This window comes from Dendrobates tinctorius, unplaced genomic scaffold (genome assembly GCF_039654945.1).
Source record: "Dendrobates tinctorius isolate UK_male_01 unplaced genomic scaffold, ASM3965494v1 ptg000028l, whole genome shotgun sequence".
Taxonomy (NCBI): domain Eukaryota; kingdom Metazoa; phylum Chordata; class Amphibia; order Anura; family Dendrobatidae; genus Dendrobates; species Dendrobates tinctorius.
Genome location: NW_027361696.1, coordinates 31,689,854 through 31,702,378, shown reverse-complemented (window position 1 = coordinate 31,702,378; position 12,525 = coordinate 31,689,854). Strand labels below are relative to the sequence as shown.

Below are 12,525 nucleotides of genomic sequence, written 5' to 3'. Positions count from 1 at the left end.
AGTCTTTTTTGGTCGGCTACAATGGCCGCTCTTTGGTGATGTCAGACGTCGTTGGGAATGATGTCTTGGAATTGTTCACGGATGCTGCTGGCGGTGTAGGCTTCGGTGCTTACTTCAGAGGACAGTGGTGCGCGTCTCGTTGGCCCGATGAGTGGTTTGCGATCGGTTTGGTGCGTAACATTACGTTGTTGGAGATTTTTCCGATCCTTGTGGCCGTTCATTTGTGGGGGTCCGAGTTTCGCGATCGGCGCGTCCGTTTCAATTGTGACAACATGGGCGTTGTGAGTGCGATTAACGGTCTTACCGCGTCGTCGCCTCCAGTCGTTCGAGTGTTGCAACAGTTGGTTTTGCTATGCTTGTCCTTGAATGCACATGTGACTGCGTCTCATGTTCCTGGAGCCAAGAACGACATAGCTGACTCTCTCTCTCGTTCGCAGTGGGATCGTTTCCGCTCGTTGGCGCCAGAAGCGGAGGTCGAGGGTTTAGCTTGCCCCGAGGAATTGTGGAACCTGGCTTACGGGCCGCAGAGTCGCTGATCGAAGCTTCCTTGGCGCCTAAAACTTGGGAGGCTTACCAGGCAGTGTGGCGGATGTGGGAGGAAGTTGTTGCAGCTGGTCTGGTCGATGGTTTTGGGCAGGATCAAGAAGGGATGTTGTTGGCCTTGTTGGGGCGCGGCTCCGTCGAGGGTTGGTCGTGTGCAAAAGTTTCTCGCATTTTGGTCGGCCTGTCCTTTGGTTTTCACTTGCGTGGTTGTCAAGATTTGACAAAGACGTTTTTAGTCAAACAGGCGGCGAAGGGTTTTCGTCGGGGCCGAAGCAAGGGGGATTTGAGGAGGCCGGTATCCTTCAATTTATTGGAGCAATTGGATCTCACGCTGGAGTCCGTATGTTCTACGCGTTACGAGGTCTTGTTGTTTCGCTTGGCTTTTTCGTTTGCATTTTTTGGGGCTTTACGTGTTGGTGAACTTGTTTCTTCCAGTAAGAAATTGGCAGGGGGGTTATTGGCCAGGGATGTTGTATTGACTTCGGGAGGGGTTGAATTTTGGTTGCGACGTTCCAAGACGGATCAGTCGGGAAGAGGTCGCCGGGTGGTGTTGGGGAAGGTGCCTGGTTCTGCAATGTGCCCTGTTCAGTGCTTGAGGAATTTTTGGGACTTGCATCCCAGCTTGTCTGGGTCTCTCTTGTGTCATCTTGACGGCGGTAGTTTGTCCAGATATCAGTTTGATGCCGTTTTTAAGAAGTCCGTTCGGTGGCTGGGCCTGGATGACTCTCGCTTTGCTCCTCATTCTTTCAGGATAGGGGCGGCGACGGAAGCGGCAGTGGGGGGTTTGGATCCGGCTGCTATACGGCGCATTGGTGGTTGGAAGTCTGACCGATATCGGAGTTAAGTTAGGCCTTAGTCGTCATTTGTGTTGTTAGCACTCATCCTTTTTTGTTTCAGGTGTCGAACCTTTGCTGGTTTGGATTTTTGGGCACTCCTTCGTTCATTGGGGAGCTTTGAGAGCTGATGTTCGACATGAAGGCAGACAACTGGGCTTCCCCAGGAGCACGGCGGTGGTGCGGTGGCTCGGCTTCCGGGGGATGGAATGGCGGAGGGTTTTACAGGAAATTCACGTGTGTGCCCAGTTGGATCGCGCACCGGACATTCTTGTTCTTCATGTGGGGGGCAATGATTTGGCGGTTAGGCCTTTTCGGGAACTTATAAAGGACATCAAGCAGGATTGTTTGCGGTTGTGGTTGTTATATTGGGGGGTCACCATTGTGTGGTCTGAAATAGTTCCACGCAGGAGGTGGCGTTCCATGAGGTCCCTGGTAAAGGTCAACAAGGCCAGGATTAAAGTTAACAGGGCGGTGTCTTCCTTTGTGGTAAGAAACGGGGGTGTGGCTGTGCGTTTTTGAAAGGGGGGGGAGTCCTTGGAGTCGTTTGGAAATTTGGTTTTTGGAGATTCACTGTATAGGGTCTCCTCTGTTTATAAGTTGGTGGTGGTGATCTGGTGAAAGGTGGATGGGGAGTTCCGTAAAGAGTGCGGATCCCCTAGTTGCCTAGTGGACAGACGTGTCGGTGGTTGGTGCTCCCGAGCCTGTGGGGTAACGGCTGGGAGTAATATGTGGGGTTCTGTCCACAGCATTTTGGGGACGATTCACCTAGATCTTGTGGCTTCAAGGACTCCTCCTCCGGGGTCAAGTTACTGTATCTATGTTATTTATAATACTTTATTGTTAATGTTGTTTGTTTACTAAAAGGCTGCTGTGGCCATATAAATTCCAAAAGAAACCTTTGGTCTTTGGTTTTATGTTGCGGCGTATGGGATTAATTTGTGTTTGGGTGGGGGGTGCGGGGTTGTGGGTGGGTCCCGCCTCCCCCGGCTGGGAGCAACTTGACAATACCAACGTCATGCAATGTATAAAATGGCAATGGACAATTGATGGGATTCATGCTAATGTGATCGCAAATTGTTAAAATTTGTCAAGTTCAATTAATTCCCAAAAAATCAATGCCAACTTGTTTCTCATCAAGTTGATTCACTCATTTCCATTTATTTGGTTTGATTGAATAAAAAAACATGTTTTATGCGATAAAAATCATTTTTGTGTCACCACATTCTGAGATCCAGGTTTATTTTTCTTAGTCCATAGTTGTTAAGCACCTTAAATGTCTCAACTAGTTTTGGTGTAGTGGTACCTCCATTCCATTTTTCCTGTACCTGGCTGTAAGGTAACTCGCTACAGCAGAAATTCGGCCACATTATTTTTCTGTAATAGACAGCTAGGAGCACAAAGGTTCATCTACCATGAAGGATTATCACAAACAAAAGATCATAATCACACTCATTTCACGTTAATCTTCAGGGTTAACAGGCTGCCGATTACCTCGATGAACAATGAATGATTTCAATAAGATTTTTTTTTTTGGGGGGGGGTGCGAGTTTTATGATCAGAGAAGATTTAATTTTTAATTTTTGTTTTCATTCCCATTTAATTCTAATTTACTTTTCTAGAAAAGTGTGAGATCACAGAAACAGATAATAATTGTATCTCAGGACACAGCTGTGCCCTTTATTGTGTCAGATATTTAATATGGACATTGATCCTTCAAAATACATTGACCCGAATTGGGATCTCGGACAAATCCACTGTCACAAAAGCAGTTCTGAGTTCTCTTTTCAAGACACGGCTGCTTGGGAGCTTCACAGATTTCATCACAATATCCATTTCTGAGAGTACTGTGCGGTAAGCAATAAAGACCTGTAGAGTTAGAAAAAGGGTCAAATTTGCCATCACAAGTTTTGAGAAAAGAGGAAACTAAAAAAGTTGCAAAATAAGCACTGCAAAGATTTCTACTTTACAGTCTTTGTGACTTTTTTTTATAATTTCAACTTCTTTTCTTTTGTTTGTTTATTCTTACACCGTATGAGCTACTCTTCACAATTTTCCTACAATAATTTTCTGTCATGATCCATGCTAGATCAGGACTGATATAAAGCACAGGTAAACTTTTTTTTCTGTGCTTAGGTTTGATTTTTGCCCCCAGTGGCCATTAGGATTATCGCACTGTGGTGTCTTTTGTTCTAAATTTGCTCCCCAGTGGTGGTGAGCGTCATTGCACTCTGTTTCTTTAGTTAATTGCACATGTTTATAATGCAGGTGTGATTGCTGGCTCTGCTATAAAAGAGTTACAGGTGTTGCAATCACCGTTGGTGATAGTATTCATTTCAACCATCCTTGGTGGAGAAAGGAGCTGGAGAACGTTCCTTGCAGCACTGGCTTAGCCCTTGTGTGGAAGGAGTCATAGGGGATTTCCTTGCAGCTCTGACAGAGCTTGGTGGCAGCGTTTCAGGAGGAGAGCTGTATTCTGGTGGTGGACTCTGTTGCCAGGAGCAAGTGCAACAGAGTAAAGCTAAGTGGTGTTTCCCTGTTTGTGTTTTCTCTTCGTGTGTATTAGTACAGCGGTGGGTCCAGTGTCTGTGCCACCCAGCTCCCTAGCAAGGGATAGGTGTAGGGTGTGCTAGGGTGACAGGTATCCTGAGCGGCACCCGGTGCGGAACCAGCATAGGGAACGTCAGGAGTGTTAGGGACACTGACTCAGGGGAGTGCAGGAGGTCTCCACGTCCCCTTTCCCTATCGCAGGGCCCACCATTGTAACTGTTTTCCCTTCCCCTTGTCTTGTTGTTTTAGTTACTGGCCTGCGGGCCGTGTCACACAGGACTGTACCACGTGCCGCGTCTTGTTGTTTATAGTTACCGGCCTGCGAGTCGCGTCACACAGGATGGGTCCACGTGACATTTTCCAGTTAAATAAAAACATATCTTCCCTATTGTGCTTCAGCATAAAATTTGGTTTATGGAGACAACCAATATTGTTGAGGTGTTTATACCCTTATGCATGTTCAATATAACTGTGTTTCTGTAGAGATAAAAATATGTTGTATGGCTGGATAAGTCCTGGTTAGAGATAATGTGTCACCGAGGTGCCTAGCCTCAATGATTTGAAACCCAGAGAGCACATATAGTACTGAGAGATTCCTTAATGGGCACGGATTTTAGGGCCAGGTTTTAGGAATGACTGCAAGAGCTAGGTGGGACTGGCCATTCCCTTTCCTCTAGTGCCAGGCCTTTCAATGGAAGATTGAAAGTAACCCATCTGCATTCAGAAACTCAATGGGGCTATGGAGAACACCATTGAAAGTCAACTCAAGACAACTAGCACAAGTGACCATCAAATGCAGCATATACCAAGGTGATGAACTGTCCCCATTGCTGTTCTGCCTAGGCTTGAACCCCCTCAGTCAGATAATTACAGAGTATGGCTATTGATACAAGTTCAAGAGTGGAAGCACCATCAGCCACCTCCTCTACATGGATGACCTCAAGCTGTATGCGAAAAACAAACCAGACATCAATTCACTGATCCACCTGACGAGGATCTACAGTGAAGACTTCGGGATGTCCTACGGACTGGAGAAGTGCGGCCAATTGGTAATAAAGAGAGGCAAGATAGTCAAGACCTATGGAGTGGAATTACCAGCAGGGCACATAGCAGATATACACACATGCTACAAGTACCTCAGCATCCCATAGGGATACGGTAACCACGATGAGGAGGCAAGGAAAGCAGCAACATCCAAATACCATCAAAGGGTAAGACAGGTCTTGAAGAGCTAGTTCATTGGGAAGAATAAAATTTGCGCCATCAATACATATGCCCAACCAGTTATCAGATACCCTGCCGGCATAGTGTGCTGGCCAAAAGAAGAGATGGAAGCTGCAGATGTGAAGACACAGATGCTCCTCACAATGCATGGAGGTCTCCACTCTAAGTTTAGCACCCAAAGATTGTATACCACCAGAATGGAGGGTGGTCATGGCTTGATAAGCATCCAATCCACCATCACGGATGAAACAAGGTGTATCCAGGAATACATTTGAAAAATGGCACCAAAAGATGAGATGCAGCAGCAACAACAGATCTGGAAGGAGGAACAGGAACATGACGCGCCATGGCATGACAAGACGCTGCATAGGATGTACCATCAACAGATAATGGAGGTGGCTGACACAGAAAAACCCTAGCAATGGCTGGAGAAAGCTGGACTCTGAGACAGCACAGAGGCATTAATCATAGCGGCACAAGAGCAAGCACTAAGGACAAGATCCATAGAAGCAGGAATCTACCACAAAAGACAAGACTCAAGGTGCAGACTATGCAACGAAACCTCAGAAACCATCCAACACATAGTGGCAGGATGCAAAATGCAAACAGGAACAGCGTATACTGAACGCCACAACCACATAGCGGGAATTGTATGCAGGAACATCTGCACAGCATATGGGCTAAGTCCCCCTAAGTCCAGGTGGGAGACCCCAGTAAAAGTGGTGAAGAATGAAAGGGCTAAAATCCTGTGGGACTTCAAGATCCAGACGGATAAGCAGGTGAGGGCTAACCAACTAGACATTGTCATAGTAGACAAGGATCAGAAGACAGCAATGATAATAGATGTGGCAGTGCCAAGTGACAGCAACATCAGAAAGAAGGAATATGAGTAGCTGGAGAAATACCATGGCCTCAAAGGAGAACTCGAGAAGATGTGGAAGGTGAAGGCAGCAGTGATTCCAGTGGTGATAGGAGCACTTGGAGCACTGACCCCCTAAGTTGGAAGAATGACTACCACAGATCCCAAGAGCAACATCTGAGCTCTCTGTCCAGAAAAGCGCAATGCTGAGAACAACTAAGATCCTGTGCAGAAACCTCAAACTCCCAGGCCTCTGGTAGATGACCTGAGGATGAGAAAGGACAGCAAAGCCCAACCCCATTGGGGGTAAGAAGGAAGTTTTTTTTTACATTTATATGTGTGTGTGTGTGTGTATGTATGTAAAGCATATATTCTATGTGTCTATGTACATGTGTGTGTATATACATATTTGTAAGGAGTGCATGTAAGTGAGCATGGTGTATATCTGTGTGTATCTATATACGTATATTTATTTAGGTCTGTGTGTGCAGTATGCAGTGTATGTGCATGGTATGTGTGTTCCCCAAGTTCATGCATTATTTCCTGAATAAATTCTCCTTACCTGAACATATTGGTGGTCTCTGGCTCAGACATGGCAGAACTGTGGAAATGCAAAAGTTACAGATTAGGGTTGTTTTTTTTTGTTTTACTTTTTTCATGCTCACAGTCACCCAGCTGAGGTCACTGATATTTTCTAAGTTACTCATAAACTTTTTGGATCACAGTATGAAAATAGAAGACATCCATATAAAGGGACAATTCAATTGTTGGTGGTGTCATAATCTGCACCAAGGACTCGAGTTTGTAAAGTGGGGCACATGTTTAATATATTACACAATCTAGAAATAAATGCCAGTATTAGAATATAAATTGTTAGCTCAAAATTGGCTTCTTCCCTTAAAATTAATGTCTGACCCTTTAACAAGCCTTGGAATATCAAGGGACATTATCTAAGTCCATCATCCACCTGCAGACATCTCTTCAGGGGTGTTACTCCTCCTTAGTACAAAGCATTGTTTTGCAGTAAAAATGAGGCACCACTTGATTTGTTGATACTATGTAATGAGATGTCTATGCTATATGTGCCAATTTGTGGACACCAAGTAGTTGTTATACATTCATGGCCAAAAGTGTTAGCATCCTGGAAATTGTTCAAGAAAATGAAGTATTTCCCATAAAATTATTGCAATGACACATGTTTTGTTATACTCAAGTTTATTTCCTTTGTGTGTATTGGAGCAGCACAAAAACAGAGAAAAAAAGGCAAGTTGAACATAATTTCTCACAAAATCACAAAAATGATCCAGACAAAATTGTTAGCACCTTTCTTAAATTGTAGGTAAATAACTTTGTTTTAAGCATGTGATACCCATTGAAACTCACCTGTGGCAAGTAACAGGTATGGCCAATATGAAAATCACACCTGAAACCAGATAAAATGGGGAGAAGTTGACTCAATGTTTCCATTGTGTGTCTATGTGTGCCACACTAAGCATTGAGAACATAAAGAGGAGAAGAGAACTGTCTGAAAACTTGAGAATCAATATTGTTGAAAAATATCAACAATCTCAAGTTTACAAGTCCATCACCAGAGATCTTGATGTTCCTTTTTCCATGGTGCACAAAATAATCAAGAAGCTTATAACCCATGGCACTGTAGCTAATCTCCCTGGACGTGGACGTCAGATAACAATTGATGAAAGGTTACAACGCAGGAAAGTCTGAATTTTGGATAAGCAGGTCCAACTAAGTTCCAAAGAAATGCAAGTTCTGCAGACTCATGGGGCATCAGTGTCAGCACAAACTATCTGTCCACATGTGAATTAAATGAAACGCTATACCAGGAGATCCTGGAGGACCCTACTACTGACACAGACATTAAAAAGCTAGAATGAAGTTTGCCAAAATGTACGTGAGTAAGCCAAAATCCTTATGGGAAAGTATCTTGTGAACAGATGAGAAGAAAATACAGGTTTTTGGTAAATCACAGCATTATACTGTTTACAAAAGCAGAATGAGGAATACAAATAAAAAAACACAGTACATACAGTCAAATATGGTGGAGGTTCACAGATGTTTTGGGGTTGCTTTGCTGCTTCTGGCACTGGGGACCTTGACTGTGTGTAAGGCATGATGAAATCTGAAGATTAACAAAGGATTTTAGGTGGCACGCTTATGGGGGCATGGCCTGGCTGAGGATGAGAGCAGACATAGGGAGGGAGCGCTCTGGGAACTATAGCTTATCCTTAACTCCACTGGGCCATAACAGCGTTGATTTACAGCCTCATAACTTCCAAGATTATCCTGCTTGCATTGGTACCCACAGAAGACGGTTTTGTGGACGGAGGAGCAAATAAAAAGTCAAAGGTGGCAGCGGCGGGAAAACCAGAAGCCTTCCAAGCTGGCGCTGCAGAGTCTACTACAGGTATCCAAGCAGGCAGGGCTGCAGCCTTACATGCAGTGGAGAGGCTGGCAGAGTAGCCAGGGGATCAGAGAAGAGCTTCCAGGCCCCATATAAACAGCTGCAGGAGAAATCTGACTCCACTCAGGTTAACTCCTAAGATGCCATTAGAGAGAATGGGGGGAGTAGTGCTAGCTCCCATCCACTGCATTCCTGTACACAGGACAATCCTGCAATCTCAGCCACATTCCAACAGAGTACAGAGCCTACACTGGAGGACATCCTAACTGCCGCAAATCATTATGGCACTGCCATGTCATCCATCAGTACTCAAATAGGTCAAATTAAAGAGGAAATCTCTGGCATGAGGCAGGGCCTCCAGGAAGTTAATGATCGCATGGCAGCATCAGAAGGGAGGATTACTGACCTTGAGGATAAAGTACCACAGATATCGCAAGTTTCCCGCAGACACGAGCAGCAGCTGTCAGCTCTGTTGATGACTTGGAAAACAGACTAAGAAGAAATAATGTAAGAGTTATTGGAGTGCCGGAGATAACAGAAGGAACTAATCCCACTGAATTCTTTGAGAAATGGATTCACCAAATTTTTGATGCTGAGGTCCTGTCCCCACTTTATGCTGTGGAACGAGCCCATAGGGTTCCTACCAGACCCCTTCCACCGGGAGCTCCCCCAAGGCCAGTTTTAATGAAATTACTCCACTACAAAGACCTGTGGGCGGCCAGAAATAAAGATTCTATAATGGTAGATGGCCACAGAATATCATTTTTTCCTGATTACTCCGTTGAAATATCCAAATGGAGAGCTCAATTTACGAATGTGAAAAGGCGCCTGAGGAACCTCCAAGTTTCATACTCTATGCTGTATCCGGCTAGGCTCAGAGTGGTAGCTTGGAATGAAACATTCTGTTTTGAAAATCGTAAAGATGCTTCACATTGGCTGGACACGAATCAGCAACGGCTTAGACAAGAACAGCGATGCTGAAATATATTTGTTATGGCATGTGTCATCTAGGATTATTAGTTCGGCCATCGTCACTATAACATAACCACTATGACCCAGTGGATTGTCCACTTTGTTATCCATTATTCAGTCCCGGTGGATCTCTTTAAATTTCATATTACTTCATTTTCCGTTTTCAGAGCTGTAGGCTTGGCTTCATTCTTCGGCTTCAGGATGAACTGGTGCTCTTACATTGACTTTTTTGTCATGTTGCGGTTGCAGTTTGCAGGGTGGGTAAGGGTGGGAAGGGGTATGGTAGTGGCTGTTCTAACTGAGGTTTTTCTTTTTCATAACTTTTATGTGCTGCTGATCTTAGTGCTGCTCTCAGATGCCAGAACAGGTGGAATCCACCTGATAGTCATATTTGTTTATTCCATTTATCTGTCTCACTGTAATGATGGGTAAAGTCAACTTTCTTTCATGGAATGTTCGCGGTCTGGGGGATGCTACTAAAAGGGTGGCAGTTATGGATTATATTAGACCCCATTTTCCTGCAATAGTGTGCCTACAGGAGACTCATCTGGAACAAGATAAAATATCATTCTTGACTCGTGCATGGATGAGCTCTGGATATCACTCAACATATTCGAGTTATTCTAGGAGGTTATTTTGGTCCATAGGTCTATCCCTTTTATATTGATTGCATCTACAATAAATCAAGACGGTAGATATGTATGTATTCACTGTAAAGTTTTTAATACGGAATTGTTATTGATAATAGTACATATTCCTCCCCCTTTTAATAATACTGTCATGAATATTATAGCTGGTATTATTGGAAGGACCCCAGGGGTTCTGGTGATGTGCATGGGGGATTTTAATAACATCGTTCACCCATATCTGGATAAGCACAATGCGGATGCAAGCCTACATCACCCTATTTCTAGATTTGGGGAGATGGTGGCAGAGCTCTCATTGTTAGATCTGTGGAGAGTCAAAGCAGTTCTCGTGCTATTCTAAAACGCATAATACTCTATCTAGAATAGACTTGGTCCTGGGTTCGGAAGAAATATTGCACATGATGGACATAATTGCATACTTACCCAGAATACTATCTGATCACTCTCCCATGCTAACTAGTCTTAACCTCCTACCAGGTTTGAGTCTTTCTCGTAATTTGTGGTCATTCAACCCTTTTTGGTTACAGATTGTAGACATAGAGCCGACCTCGCTTGCCCTCAAACATTATTTTCGTGAAAATGATATTGGTGAAGTATCGCTTAATATGATATGGGATGCTATGAAAGCCTGTTTGAGGGGGACTTTAGTTCAGGGGGTCAGCAGGTCCAAGACTAAATCTATTCAGTTTGGAGTATTTCTTAGGGAACGTGTCCAGGCGGCAGAGCATAAATACATATCTACAGGGAAATTACGAGATTTGTTGGAGTGGAAGTGTGGCGCCCCCAGGAGTATGGTCGCCACAGTGGCATTACCTTCCTCCTAGGGAGTGTGATGTCATGCTTGGAAGCAATGAAGGGTCTCGCTATCAGTTAAATACAACACACAGCACAGTTCCCACTCCGGGCCAGCAGAGGGAGCTCTGAACCAAAACTGGGAGAAGGGCTGCTCTCTGGAGGCCAGGAAGGGGAAATTAGTTAGTTCGTGTAAGGAGGGAAACGTGTGTGGACATGAGGAGAGGAGCTGGAAGATTGAGCAGAGTTCGGGCTCACTTCTAGCTGTAGCGCATGATCTGGAGTCCGGTCTCCAAGGTTGTATGGATACTGATGTTCCTGCAGCAGAAACCAGAGGATTAGGAAGCTGTAAATGCTCTGTTTCCACATAAGACTCGGAGGCACAACAGCAACGTGTGAGCCAGAAGAAGAAGGCTACAGCTGTCTGCCATACGAGGGAGTTCCAAAAGAGAGCAAGCAAGAGGAACTTCAGTGTAACTCAGTACTGTATGTACCTCAAATAAGCGCTAGAAAGGAGACTACACAACCCATCTGCATAGAGAGATTCCTAAGTTGCTTCCAGGCTGGCCAGCCTCTGTTCCATCTGTAATCTGGATCCTGGACTGCACTTGCAAAGCAAAGTAAAGGTAAAGGAAATTGCACCCTATTGTGTCATTGCCTTCTTCTTGCAACCCCTTCAGCACTGCTACATCTCTGTGCCCAACACTGCACCCTAATCCTGAACACGTACTTCTACTGCCCTGGGACTACAGCTCTACCTGTGGGGAGCTATTACATCTTGCTGCCTTATACCACCTGTCCCAGAGGATCTGCCTGCAGCGTCGGCTTAACCCCTTCATTGTCGAGCACCACAGGTGGCGTCACGTATCATCCACTTATAAACTTTAATCAGCCATGCTTCACCCCTTTTACATGGACGCCCAGGGCCACGGACCGGGTCACTGCTACTGTGACACTTCCCTCTGAGATACCGGCCTGTTACCAAGTACCCCACTGCTCTGGCGGGTGACCCATTTTGGCATCACGAACAGGATTTATGGAGCCCGGTGCCCCCGGGTCCTGTGTGCCAGAGACTGTGTTGTGTGCCATAGACTATTTGCGCAATTGCCACCATTACCCCGCTGCTTGGCGCGCGCGGGAAGCCAAAGAAGCGGGCCGTCGTGGGTGGAGCCAGACTAAAAGCACAAAAAAGTGAAGTGCTGCGTGGGAAGAGGCCAGCGCGCGGGAAGTGAGGGGCAGAGGCCTGTGTCACCCAATCATCCAGCCTGCAGAGTGGCAGCCGGTAAGCCAGCGCAACCCAGGGCCTGGCCAAACATTAACTAGGGGGGAGGAGAATGTCTGAGACAAGAGCAGATGCAGCGGTGGACGCCACCCCCCACAGCACTGCAAGATGCAGGGGCCAGCGCAGATGTGGCTCCAATGGCACCGCAGAATCCAGCAGCCAGCGCTGCCTCCAGAGCACCGCAAGAATCAGCGCCCACCGCAGCAGTCCCCATAATGCCGCTGTCCATGCCCTATATACCAGGAGCGGCCTGATTACCGCAGTACTCAAGGGAGTCACATACCCTGAGTGAATTTAAAGAGAGACTGTGCAGTTTATTTGAGGTGTATCCTCTGTCTGAAAACCAAAAAGTGAACATCCTTATTGGGCAGCTAACTGGTGCAGCACAAAGGGAAGTAAAA

General features: G+C 45.5%; 1 protein-coding gene and 1 long non-coding RNA gene across 2 annotated transcripts in view; one reads left to right on the top strand and one right to left on the bottom strand.

The window, feature by feature from the left end:
- Positions 1-12,525, top strand: part of LOC141085259 (zonadhesin-like) — a 98,864-nt gene that overhangs the window by 12,735 nt on the left and 73,604 nt on the right. The window lies entirely within an intron of this gene.
- LOC141085260 (uncharacterized) overlaps positions 3,030-12,525 on the bottom strand; it is a 32,818-nt gene continuing 23,322 nt past the window's right edge. Inside the window, exons 2-3 of the long non-coding RNA XR_012231256.1 lie at positions 6,572-6,610; positions 3,030-3,245 (exon numbers count right to left, since the gene is read on the bottom strand). This is a non-coding gene — a long non-coding RNA (uncharacterized lncRNA). The remainder of the gene's footprint in view (positions 3,246-6,571; positions 6,611-12,525) is intronic.